Source organism: Amphiura filiformis, chromosome 2, assembly GCF_039555335.1.
Source record: "Amphiura filiformis chromosome 2, Afil_fr2py, whole genome shotgun sequence".
NCBI lineage: Eukaryota > Metazoa > Echinodermata > Ophiuroidea > Amphilepidida > Amphiuridae > Amphiura > Amphiura filiformis.
Window position 1 is genome coordinate 58,091,146 of NC_092629.1, and position 14,155 is coordinate 58,105,300.

Here is a 14,155-nt window from a genome sequence, read left to right on the forward strand (position 1 = left end):
ATGAAAGGTCAAAAAATTTTAATTGATCGTCGGCTTTTCATCACACCTACATACACTTTAAGTACATATCATCAGATTTATAAAGTTTACTTCGAGTACTGTTGAATATCAAAAATATCAATTTTTAATCATTTGACATAAAATGTGTATTACATTGCGAATTTCAAAATTCAAAATTATTTGATATCAGAAGGACATTCTTCGTATTCAAAACGCAATTCGATATGTCTGATGTGCTCAAATGTCCCACAATAAATACTGTCCAAACGCTCATACCCCATCCCTTAAGATACGAATACGATTTTTTAAGGTTAGCGACTTGCTAGTTCACATCATCTTGCGAATGGTAGTGAGTAGAAGAATTCAAATATCACAGATATATTTTTGTAGGTCCTGTGATTCTTGAGTTGTGTTGTAAAGAGGGCTGAAACAACAACAGTTTTGTAAAACGTACATAACTCATTCACAACAAAAAATCAAGCAAGTTTTCAAATTATATAATTTGTAGAATGAACTTTTCCAAAACATGAAAGTGTTATTTTTCAATAATTTTAAGGAGTTTCTTGTTTGTATTTATGTATATAGTGTTTCTAGTTTGTTTTTGATTATACCTTTTGTGAGGTGAATATCAATAAAGAATCTGAATAATATATTGATTTAGATAATGAAAATCAATTTTTTTATGCTTCGACCAACTCTTAGCTAGAGGTTGATTTGCATTGACATGAACCGACTTGGTTTTGCAATATTCAACACTGCAAAAACAAGTGTTTATATTTCAACACCATATTGTGTTTATCAGAGCAACACTTAATAAACACATAATTCATGTTAATGGTCTAACACTAATGTTTGTAATATAACAAACATTAGTGTTTGTAATATAACACCAAGTGTTAATTTATGAACATTAGTGTTAGACCATTAACATGAATTATGTGTTTATTAAGTATTGCTCTGATAAACACAATATGGTGTTTAAATATAAACACTTGTTTTTGCAGTGAAATTATTGAATCAAGTGACACATCCAAAAAGGCCCCTACTTTAAAAGCTTGTGGAAAATTGAAGAGCCTAACATTTTCCAATTAACCTGATATGAAGTCCATGTGTCTCAGTGGCGGCACCAGGATTTTTTTCTGGAGGAAAGTAAGGGGCAAAGTGAAACTCAGGAGGGTTCTAAAATGTGTGATTTTCGCTCAAAATGGGCGATTTTTGCTCCAGAATTAGGGTGATTTTCTATGTATAATTTTTGTACAAGCTGTACATATAGACAATGTATGTTTGATGTAGACATGTAGTAAATCATCTGCTGCTGTAACACTTAAGATATATTTCTGTTTTTAATACTTCTTAGCTAGAGCTTAATTTGCATTGACATGAACCGACTTGGTTTTGCAATATTCAAATTATTGAATCAAGTGACACATCCAAAAAAGGCTCCTACTTGATTATGTTGACATAACTCTGAACATACTTAAATAAAACCAATAAATTTGATATAAATATGATCAGAAGTTTATTAGCTGCAGTGTGATATCCAATTTGTGTAAAAACAATTCCAAAATGATCGAGAAATTAAATGAATGGAATTTTATGCGACTTGAAAAGTTGCAAATTGAAACAGATTAACTGGTGTAAAATTGCAGAACCTAACATGTTCCAATTATTTTCCGTGTGTTTCAGTGGCGTGATTTTTTTCTGGGGGAAAGTGAGGGGCAAAGCGAAACTTGGAGGGTCCTAAAAATTGACAATTTTTGCCCCAAATGTGTAATTTTCCCTCAAAATACGACAATATTTGTCCATATTATAGCCATTTTCTGTGATTTTTTCCTGATGGGGAAAAAAGAAACACACACACACACACCCCCCCACCCAACATGTTACAGCGAACGAAATTTTCTACACGTTCATCTGAATTTTATTAGACTATTCCAGAAAATAAGTGCACACCCCAATAGAGGAGTAAATTTTCAATAAAAGAAACGCCTGGATTTCCGGGGTTGCTTCCTGAAAATGACTGGAATTCCAGTTGCCAATGTCACTGGAAAAGGCTTGGAAATGTAATCAAATGTATAGAAAACACCACGGAATTGTCCAAATGAGCCCCTCAAATTCCTTCCTTTCCCCTTCGATAATGAACTACTTTTTGCTGGATACATCTTCTAATACAGGTTTATAACATATAAATTTCCCAGTGTGCGAATTTATCTTAATGCCGCTTAATGCCGGCTTGTTCCAACAAGACTTTAATGACTTGGATACCCAGAGAAGATGCAATGCCATAATAGTAATTTATCTAACTAGCGATCACCCGTGCTTCGCGGTCACCATCTTTCGCGGTCACTGCAATACGTGGTTGGTTAATGGATTACTGATATTTTGGGTCTGTTCTATTTGATGCGATTAGTGAAGTGAGATTTTCATTTACAAACAGGAAACCAAGGTGGATTAAAAAGTACACATCATGTAGCAGATGTACACAACTTTTATTCACATTTCCTGACAGAACTGTCAATGATATATACATCAAATCCGGTCCACACACAGCTCAAACATGATTGCTGAGAAAAAGCTCGAAAAGTTACAATCAAAATCTTATTTTTTTAATTCCCTGTACTTGGGACTGATGGGGACACACTACAAAGATATAAGCCACGAAAAAACTCCTGTGAAAAGCATGAAAATGCCCGAGAAAAAACCAAGCCAAAACAAACCCAGGAGATTTCCCGAAAACTTACATCTCTGGTACAAAGATTATAACCACCAGCCCCCTGCTCTTAATCAACCACTGTTCATACAATCAAATCACACATCATGGAAATTATTTAATCAAAATCTTCATACATGTAGTACGTATAGATGACACTGTTCATGAAAAGATGAAACTACTCAGTTGAAAGAAAAGTTCCCAACAGCCCCTCAAGAAGTCAGAATTCAAGAAGTCAGAAGTGCAAGAATAATTTAGAAGTCTTTATTAATCATTGCCTTTGTGTAGCTGATATAGTCAGATAAATGATGGTCATCAGGTTATGACCACTCACTCCAGTGGACACATGACACATGAATGCTGGGGTCAACATTAGGGCGCCTACATGTTCAAGTGTGGTCATTATTACACCCCTTCAGTGGCGTACCGTGGCCCCCCCACCCCCGGGGGGCGGAGGAAGAAACAACCCTGCCGCCCCGACCTTAACAGCCCGAAAAGGTTGCCCCAATTTTTTTTACGTTCGTTTGAAAAAGTGAAGAAAAAAACAAAACAAAAAAAAGATTTATAGGCGCTACCGCCCCAAAGCCAACACATTTTGATGTATAGTACAATTTTTCACATTTTCCGCCCTTTTTCTTTACTAATTCTTTTTGCCGCCCCTTCTTCTTCCGCCGCCCCTCTTTTTGCCGCCCTTGCTTCTTCCCGCCACCCCTTCGATTTTGCCGCCCCCTGCTTTGACCCCGGGGGGCTGGGCCCCCAAAGCCCCCCAAATACGCGCATGCTTACATGTTCAGAAGTGTGGTAGGTCAATGCTTGTTGTCATTATTATGTAAATGAGATGTTAACTCCAAAAATGACATTGACCCTTTTGATTTTGAGTACACAATTAATGTATATGAGATGATAAACAGTCTTGAGCACATAATTGACATTCTATTTCAGTCTTGATCTGCAATCCTTATTGACATAATTGATTTATTGTGAGGTTGACAAATAATAAATATGTACAGGTAGGCCTATATTTTGATGCAGTGACCGGAGCATGAGACAAAAATGAGTATGCGAGTGAAAAATATGGCATTGTTATTTTAGGCTGAAAGGCCTTTTCAGTGCTTTTGGAACTAATAAACTTTATTTGACCCCCTTAACGTAAACAAAAATAAAATTTGACGTTTTATTGTAGTACGCACGATCTTGTTCTTCGCATCGCAAAAGTCTGTTTTCCGAAATAATGTAAACCGTAAACGTTTTTAGCCTTACCAATTTGCCACCTTACAGTAATTTATTATATAGATATTACATCTTCTCTGAGTTAGGGCCACAACGAAAATTAATTTTTGGTGTAAAACGGGTCAATACGAAGTTTATGCATGCTGCAGTTGGTATGTGGTTACACTTCTGTCCAGTAGGAAGAGTCGATAAGCCGCCTTCTGGACCCGATTTTACTTGTAAAATTCCCGGTACTTTGTAGGCATACTTACTGTAGGGCATACATCTCTGGTTATGCTACCTATAGGCCTATACTCAGTGGCGGAATTTGAGCCCCTATTGCCGGAGGGGAAGAGAGGGGAGTAAATCATTGATTAAAAAAATGTTTTCAGTAGCGCTGCATGCCCCATCCTCAGATCATAGGGTACCCAATATGCAATACTAATACCAAGTTAATTTGTGTTCTTATTTCTATATTCCAGAGCTTTAAACTGTTATAAAGGAGAACTGAATTGGCGACATCAGAGCAGCAGTGTCCTGGCCGTGCGTGAGGAGGGAAATGTGGTAAGTTGAAGCTTTTATGGCTTATTTTGTGTGCTTAATTCTAAAGGTGTGTTCATGAGAATAGGCCTAACCTAACATTTTGTTATGTCATTACACGTTACAAACGTTTGTGCGCTCCTAGAACTGTGTGCCCCTTTTCCACCTGATAGAATCTGATATATTATCATAATTATTTTGTATTTTATTATGGGGTTTGTTTAAAAGTGGATGACATGCTCTGTATAATTTGCCACACATGATTTTGTTGTTCTCATTTCGCGTATATCATTAAGTGTTTTATAGTTGATGCATATGGCATGCTCTGATTTTTTGTCTTGCATTCTTTTCATTTAGCGTTATATTATATCGGATGTTTTAAAGTCGTGTTCATACTTCTCATTATTATATTATCTTTTTTTCACAAAATCCTTAATGTCTTTTGGTGCCTAGAGGCCGCTCTCGTGTACAATAGTGCGAGTTTATAAATTTATCATGTCGCTTGTACCGTGTACCGTTCTGTAAGCGGCGAGGCACGCCGCTGAGCGGCATATAAGCATGGCACCGGCAGCAGCATGACTATGAAAACCAATGCTGCCGCTCAGTACCGCCAAAACTTTTTCTGTTCTGGCACCGGGCGCGCTCCCGAGTTGACTTGAATTCAACTCCAAGCGATCCGCCGCTTTGGGCAATGCGGTGGAGTGATCGATATATCGGCTTGCCACTGATCACCGCTAGCGTTTCTGGTGCGACTGCGCATAATGGAAGCATCGTGTATCATTTCACCCGGGTCGCTATACCTGGGTTTCGCCTCGAAAAATGGGCAGCAATACCATGATAGCCTCCGAATCAATTTAGCAAGGCAAAACTCTAAACCGGGTAGCGATTCTAGGGTTTTGAAGCCCATTCTTAGGAATAGCACGCAACTAGGTACAGCCTCCGAATCTTAGGTTTAGCCCTGCAAAATCGGAGAGCAATTCTAGAGTTTTGAAGCTCATTCCTAGGAATAACTACCGGTATGGTTATTGCTCCCCGAATTTGAGTTTCACCATGCTAAACCTATTAAATTCGGGGCTATAGGCCTACCCTGGTTTTGCGGACTATTCCCCCAGCAAACACTAAACGTTTTTTAAACGTTTTAACAGGTTAGATTTTGGATTTAGGTAAAATCGTTTTAATAACATTAAATGTCGGGTTCATGTAAACGTTTTAAAACGTTTTGTATGAAAATGCGCTACAAAAATATTTTTAAAATGTTTTCAAAATGTTATTGTTAAATATTTTTGGCAAACATTTGTTGCCAAATACTTTTCAACACTTAAATAACATTATGTTAGAATATTTGCAGCAAGGGCGTAAATTGGGTGGGGGACAGGGGGACACGTCCCCCTCACTTTTTAAAGTGGGGGGGACACAATATCAAATGTCCCCCCACTTTTTTCGTCCCCACCCCTAAAAAAAAAAAAGAGAGAAGAAAAAAGGAGAAAAGAGAAGAGAAAAGGGAGAAAAAAGAAGAGAAAGGTTAAATTCCATGTAATTGAGTATGCCCATCACTGCCCATGCCTACAAAAACCGCACAGTCAGTACCGGTATAGGCCTGTACTAGGCATTGTGTGAAGGTGGGTGGGCCCATAAGCGTGTGACAATCCAGGGGGCGGGTTTTATAGGCCTAACATATCAGTGGACCAGTGTAACATTTAACATTTTGCTAATTGAGTTCGGACCCTTTTTTTGTTTTTAAAGCAATGATTTAAATAGTGTATTAAAATATGATGCACCAAATGGCTTCAAATGGACCTTCATTTTGCAAAATTGTCCAACTTCTCAAGGTGGAACATCCCCCCTGACACCCCCTGCGTAGTGGGTAAACAAGTAGCCATTTTCGGTTCTGCTTTCCACATTTGCCAATTTATGTAATTTATAGGCCTTCAATAATAGGGAAAACTTTTCCACGAAAGGCTTCATGGACCGTCATTTCACAACATTGTGGCTTTTTTAAACTAAAATTTTCCACACTATTAGTGCCAAAATGGGCCACCAAGTCGCTTCAATTAGGTATTCATTTTGAAAAAGACACCCCCTACGTAGTTGGTAAACAAGTAGCCATTTTCACTTCTGCTTTCCACATTGCCAATTTATGTAATTTACATGTATAGGCCTACAATAATAGGGAAAACTTTTCTACGAAAGGCTTTGTGGACTGTCATTTCACAAATTTTGGGCTTTTTTTAACTAAAATTTTACACACTTATAGTGCCAAAATGGGCCACCAAATCGCTTCAATTAGGTATTCATTTTGCAAAAGTTTCTTACTTCTGAGGGGGGCACATCCCCCCCTCAGACACCCCCCTGCGTCACGCAAGCGCGACGCGATGGCCGCTTTGCGGCCATTTTTTAATGTATTTATTAATTTCCCCACTGTCAGTGTGTCCCCCCCACTTTCAAAAACGGATTTACGCCCCTGATTTGCAGTATAGTAAGTTATTAAAAAAAAACGTTTTTGAGTGTTTAACGTTTTATGCCCTTTGTATAACCCGACATTTAAACGTTTTCTGGCAACCTTTTCAAACCTTTGGCGAATGATGTTGAAAATGTTTTGTCTTTGCTATCTAGGAATGGGCTTCAAAATTACTCCCCGCTTTGATTTTTTTCGGGGCTAAACCTAAGATTCGGAGGATATACCCTGGTTTTGCGGAATGGGCTTTAAACCTTAGAATCGCTACCCAGATTTGAGTTTGCCTTGCTAAACCCAAGATTCGGAGGCTATTCCTTGGTATTGCTGTCCATTCATAATGCAAAACCCTATATCGCTCCCTGATTTGAGTTTTGCTGAGGTATTCCTTTAGTTTTGAGATCTAAACCCAAGAAATTATGGGCTGTCGAAACTCGGGTAGCGTTCGATTTTTGGGTTTTGCTCAAAATGATAGATTTACGCTTCCATATGCGCATTGAAGCAAAATCGGCATAGTGGCAAGCGGCAGGCGACAGTAAAGTTTGGAACCAGCATTACTCGTTAGAGTTACCATAACCAGCCCACTGCGCACATGCTCTTTACCAATAAAACATGCATATTAGTCCGGTATATACTGGAACTTAATGATGACCCCCTCCCTCTCCCACGGACTCTACCAAACCAACTTTTTTTAGCTTCCTTTTATGGTCCTTTAACACATTTAAAATGTTAACAAAAAATAATTCCCGGCACTCTGGCCATATTCAAGGTTAAAGGTCAAAACAGTGGTCAAATTTCAAAGTTGCTCAAATCTGGTTAACAAGCACACCAAATTATCCCTCTCATTGCAAGGATTCAGAAAAAGTTTGACCTACCTGCGACATACCGTTCTGGGGCGGGGAGAGGGGTCAGTTTTTTGGCCACACAGGGTCCAAAATTAAAACTGCTCCGATTTCAACGAAATTGGTCTCAATTTGCTTGTCATGTAAAAACAACAATTGTTGTAACAATGTAGGATGTTTCGTTACCTAGGAAACATCACAACATAGGTTGTGGTCAATAGGCTGTAATGGGGATTGACCTTTTCGACAGTGCCAACAATTACTTATTTGACTTGTTTTTACATGACGAGCAATTTGAGACCATTTGCGTTAAAATTTGGAGCATTTTTAATTGTTTGCCCCTGTGTGGCCAAAAACCTGACCACCCTCCACCCCCCTGCCAAGAACGGTATGTCGCAGGTAACCTTAAATATGGCCAGAGTGCCGGGAATTATTTTTGATAACATTTTGAATGTGTTATAGAACCATAGAAGCTAAAACTAGATCTATATATAGATCAAAACACAGTGGCCAGGGTTAACCTTTGACCTCTATACTAGTAATCTTGGATCAGGAATTGACCCCTGGGTCACGGATGGGGTCAACTGCTCTTGCATTGTGCTTAGGATATCATAAGAAAAATTCCTGGTGAATTTCAGCTTAATCGGAACTTATACATGGATTTTGATTTTTTTTTAAATTTTTGATTGACCTTTTGACCCCCTTAATGACCTTTAACCTCAATGAAAAAAAACCTCATGTACACCGACAAAATGCATTGTTCCAATTTTAATTAAAAAATTCTACTATGTTCAGTTGTCGAGATAAAAATTCTTGAAATTATTTAACTAAAAACAGGAAGTGACCCCTTAATGACCTTTGACCCTCAAAATAAAAATACCATGCATACATCAGGTAACACTGATTCATGTATGATGGTTATATTAGGCCTACTCTGGTCTGTTTACATTTTGAGATAAAAATTTTTTGAACATTTTTGATAATTTTGGTTTTTGACCGGAAGTAACCCCTTAATGACCTTTGACCCCAAAATTGTAGGCATCCTAAAGACCCTGACTAGTAGCGATGCATGTGTGCTAATGGCGACTCCCTGCTATGTAATTTGTAAACACAGTGATTTTTTGAATATTTTTTAGACTTTGACCGGAAATGACCCCTTAATGACCTTTGACCTCAAATCTTTTCGATAACTTTTGAGGACTGGCCAACGGTGATTCATTTGCCCGAGTCACGTGATCATTGTATGTAGTTTGTGGGAGAAGAAGAAATTCATAGCAAAATCACGTTTTTGACCCCTATATCTAGGTCAAAGGTCAAATGCAGGTCAAAGTCATGTGACTTGTGCGGACATGGTCAGTGGTCATTCTGATGACGTTTAGTGTAAATCGGTCATACCACGGCTGAGCTATGTCCAAGAATATACACGAACTATGAGGTCTCAGAGAAGAAGAAGAACGCTTAGGAGCCAGAACACAGTGGCCCGATGGCCACTGTGTAAAACGTTGTTTGGTAGAGTCCGTGGGGTCATCATTAATTTCCCGATACCGGACTACATGGAATATATTTGATAATTTTTTTTTCTTCAGGTAAACAGTGAGTGAAAAATTCGCACCGACCACAATGTAGATCACACGAAGTGACCTGGTAAGTAAAGTATTCGCTTGTTGAGAAATGATATTAAAAATGATTTTTAAAAAATTACGTTAAACTTATAGAACTTAGTTACAGGAAATATTTTGGCAATAATGAGTTTATCTGAATAACTCGTCAGTGGTGTGAGTGTCCAATATTTTACCACTGTGACCTTGTAAAGATGTATTGATGGTTTTTTTCCTTGATTGTTTTAAAAATGGAGGAAATTATTATAAGCAATTCCTTGGACGATAATATTGTGATATATTATATCTCTTTACTATGCATATATTAAAACAAAAGAAAGTACAAAAGAAAGTACAAAATAGAGGACGAAAAAAGAACGACCGAACGGAATGAAGAAAAAATTAAAATAAAGAACAAAAGACAAGAAGAAAGGAAGACTTATTGCTTTACTCTGTTCTTTTTCAGATTGTTGGTATATTTCTTTGTGTTGTTTGGTGCATTTTTAAACAAGAGACATTTACAGGTAAATAACGTTCTCGTCCTTATTACATTACAGTGAAAGTTTTCTGAAGGTGCCCTACCAACTATTGTTTAGCATCATTTGTATTGTTTGCTTGTGTTCTCTTTGGAACATTAATTTGCTATTAGTATTTGATTTTACATAATACAATCTATATGTCAACGTGATCAAATGGTCTAAATTATTTGTTTGTGTTGCCTCGTTTTTATGGGCTAGTGCTGCTAACTATACTTGGTCTTAACCCTCCATAATTTGATAAAGTTGCTTACATGTAATTTACACGTTTACGTCATTGTAATAGGAAAAAATACAATACCTTTCTACGTTTGGATATGTTGTCAAAGGCGTAGCGATAGATGCAGTATTATTATAAAATGATCCCCTCCCCCAAAAAAAAAAAAAAACAGGCTATATAGCTACTTTCGATAAAAATCAATTTCTGTAGCCTATGTGTGGAGTGAAATGCGCAATTTCATTACATCTCTCTTCCTCCGTCTGCCACTGTTATATCGCCATTCCATTGTCTCTCCTTTCTCTCTCCCGCTCTCTTTATCAATCTCTCTAGTTGTGAGCCTTGTCTCATTAGCTCTATCCCTCTTCTTCTCACTCTTTCTATGGATAAGTCATCCCGTTAAGTCATATGAAAATAAGCTCATATTTTGATATTTCCCTTCTATCCAGATATAATCTGACCACAGAAATAAATCACCAGTGAGGGGGAGGGGTACCTTTCATCAGGAAGGACCCTCCCCTTCCCCTGCTGCTCTGGTATCATCCAGCTATAGAAACTTTAATATAGGTGAGTATTGTTATAGACATAATAATAAGATATACGACCGCCGGTCGGTACATTTTGTGACGTGTGCTATATCGCTCTGTACTACAGTATTAGTTTGGGTTTAAGGATACGATACATGATTTACCGACAAGTGACTCATTTCGGAATGCGATCATGAAGAAAAAAAGTTTCCACAGGCTTCGTTGGGATTCGAACCAGCGATTCGAAACTTCCTTCGATTACGCGTCTAGCGCTTTACCGTTCGGCCACGGTGGCAGTTCAGTGCAGGAGTGTAATGATAAATGATAAATCTCATACCATCTTTAGCCTTTTGTTTACTAAAAAAGACGCGTTTTGTAAAGATAGATTAGCCGTTTTATGCATAAAGAGCACGAACGTTTGGGAAAGGTTTCAAACAAATAATAAAGACACTGATGTGATGATGAAATTGCGTAAGTCGGGAAATATCTGCGTCGCAATGTTTTGTTTTGGTTTTAGGAATTTGACCTTAAAATTTACGACTTCATGACATTATCATTCGAAATCAACAAAAGATATTTCAACAGTATATGGCATCATTCTTTCTCTAGAATGTTTTATACATGTATGTGAAATAGCTTCAACAATGGTTCGCTGCATAATGGTAAAAACAGCCTTGACCTAAAAAAAAAAAAAAGGGCGAGAGGTACCATATTTACGGATTCAGGCTAAATTTAAAATTGATATAAAACGTTTGTTTTTTGATCGATTACAAAAATTAATTTTTGTCATATAAAGAAATTGTGTCTGGCGTAAATTGCACTACAGTTTTTATTCTTAGGGCTCTTTGACTTCTTCAAATGATTTTTTTAATGATAGAGTGAATCCCCTGGCCCTCTATAATTACGCACAAAAGATCGAGTCCCCTTAAGGCGTACAACATGTTTGGTTTGTTACAAGTTTGATCAAAGTGTATTAAAACTTCCGTATTTAAAACAAATCTTTATCCCGTCATATTAAACTTGCATCACTTAATTTCAGGTTGCTTCAAATAGAACAAAAGATGGCTGGTTCGGGCACAGTAGACGATATCCTAATGGACGTGAAAGAGTCATTGGCTTCTGAGCAATTGCCAATTACCTTTATACTGGATGATCTTCAACGTAGTAAAACATTGACAAAGGAAGAGAAAATGGCAATCAAGAAGGAACCGAAGGAAGACAGACTGGATGCATTATTTGACCTCCTTGAAAATAAATCTCCGGAAGGATATGAACCGTTCAGAGAAAGTCTCAAAAACGTGTACCTGATCTGTACAGAACGAATGTCAAACCCATAGAAGACAAACACAACTATAACACCGGTGAGCAAACTTTAACAAACATTTTTAAATAATTTCTGCACAGATGTTAACGGCATTTGATAATAGTGCTTAGACCAAACATTATTATACTTACAGGAAAAAAAATCTTGCGAAACGTAAATGGTAAATCAATCAATCAATCAATTAATCAATTTACCAATTAAGTATTATATCCATAGCCCATTTGAAACGTACAATGGCATCTGTATGACTTTGTCGTTTAGTGTCTGCATTTTTGTTCGCCACGCGTTCAAGTATGATCTTACTTTTTTCTTACTTAACCCTTATTCTTAAAGTGCAAGTATTACCGCACTGTCGTCTGATTTAAATGCAAGTATTTTCCGCATTGTGTTTATTTCAGATACAGTTGATTCAGGTGGACTCCACCAACAAGAGCAACAACCAACCAAACCAGATGGAAAGTCTGAGCAAGCTGAAGTGCTAAAGTCTGTCAAGCCTCAGGTTAAGCCAGAACCCCAGATTGAGCCAGAACCCCAAGCTGAGCAGAAACCCCAAGTTCAGTCGAAACCCCAGGTTAAGCCAAAACCTCAAGTGAAGCCGAAACCCCAGGTTAAGCCGAAACCAACAGTGAAGCCAAAACCTCTGGTGAAGCCAAAACCAGGTGAGGAGTTTTAAGAAAGAGGTTGAAGACATATTTTCGTTCCTTTGCTCGTTCCCCGGCTTCTTCTCTCCTTACCATGCTTACCTTTCTCTCACTTCTCCAGGTCCGTCGAAGATGCGGCTAGGATGTGGGAAACTTAATAACCGCGTTTTGTTTAAGAAATGCACGTGAACGCGATTTTGAGGCGTTTATCGTTTGTGTATCTTTGCGTTCATGCACATACCGTAAAACCTCGTCTACAAGCATATAGAGTGCTTCTGATGAAAGCTAAATTAATCCCGGTGTCATTATGGAGTTTGAGCAAATAAATGACAGATCCAAGCATATACGAGCAAGTATTATTGTAAGACCAATATTTTGTACTGGCATATTTACACTAGTTTCGTATGAACTTAGCTTTCATCAAAAACACTATATATGCTTGTAGACAACGTTTTACGGTTACGTATACTACGGTACTATTTAACAAATTCAAAAATTGTAACCATGGTAACAGTGTGGACCTGAGAATGGATCTAACAATACACGGGGAAAAAGTTATCATAATAATCATTTTGCTCCATTTCCACTAATGTGGGCCAAACTGGACAAGTCTAAAATTGTCTAGTGGTGTGGTTTGGAGAAGATATCTGACAGTGGATATCGGTTGGGGGGGATTTGCTGTTTAAGTGGACCAGGTAAAGGTACCGAGACCTGTTTCGCTCGGTGATGGGGGCATGGGCAGTACCGGGGTGGTCAAATTTTGTATCATTAAGGTAAACCGGGTACAAATAGCCCCCGATATATTTGGGGACCATGAAAAAAGCAATGAGGTCGTCAAAGGTCAAGTGCTAAACTAGACGAATCAAAGTGTGTGAAAATATTGGATCCAAAACATAATAATGATAAAATTTGATGCTTTACGCCCAATATTTATTGGTCTCGCTATGAGTTTTAAAATATTGGACTCGATTACGTCTCGTCCAATATTTTAAAACTCATAGCTTGACCAATAAATATGGGCTCAATCGATCCAATTTTATATCAAACTGGGTGTACATCATCCTTGATATGATGGAAAGGCGGAAAAGGTCAAACTGAGGTCATCCGAGGTCAAAGGTCAAATGGGGGTCAAGTGATAATATTATCTGTCCCGATTTGGCTTAAACTTGGTATAAATCATCCTTGTATGAGGGGAACATGAAAAATTAATCTGGGTCATTCGAGGTCAAATGGGGCCAAATGTTAATATTATCCCGATTGGATTTAAACTTGGTGCAAATCATCCTTGAAATGAGTGCAACATAAACAAGTCAATCTGAGGTCATCTGAGATCAAAGGTCATCTAGAGGTCAAATGTTAAAGTTTGTCCAATTGGATTAAACATGGAAAACAACTAATTGATAATGATAATTATGGTTGACGTCAAATGTCATGTAGAGGTCATTAAAGACAGATGCCACCGCCTGAAATTAGTGGCTCTTGAGTCACACTAGCTCTAGTTACAACTCTCGCCGTCAGTTTTCACAGACTCATATTCAGATGTATTCTGTTTTATTTTC

General features: G+C 37.8%; 2 protein-coding genes across 3 annotated transcripts in view; both read left to right on the top strand.

Annotated features, from left to right (window-relative positions):
• LOC140146451 (uncharacterized) overlaps nucleotides 1-14,155 on the top strand; it is a 79,516-nt gene that overhangs the window by 59,024 nt on the left and 6,337 nt on the right. The window contains exon 6 of the mRNA XM_072168310.1: nucleotides 12,354-12,614. The gene's annotated coding sequence lies outside the window, so the exon portion shown is untranslated. The remainder of the gene's footprint in view (nucleotides 1-12,353; nucleotides 12,615-14,155) is intronic.
• Nucleotides 1-14,155, top strand: part of LOC140146448 (uncharacterized) — a 102,392-nt gene that overhangs the window by 2,180 nt on the left and 86,057 nt on the right. The gene's annotated exons all lie outside the window — the stretch shown is intronic.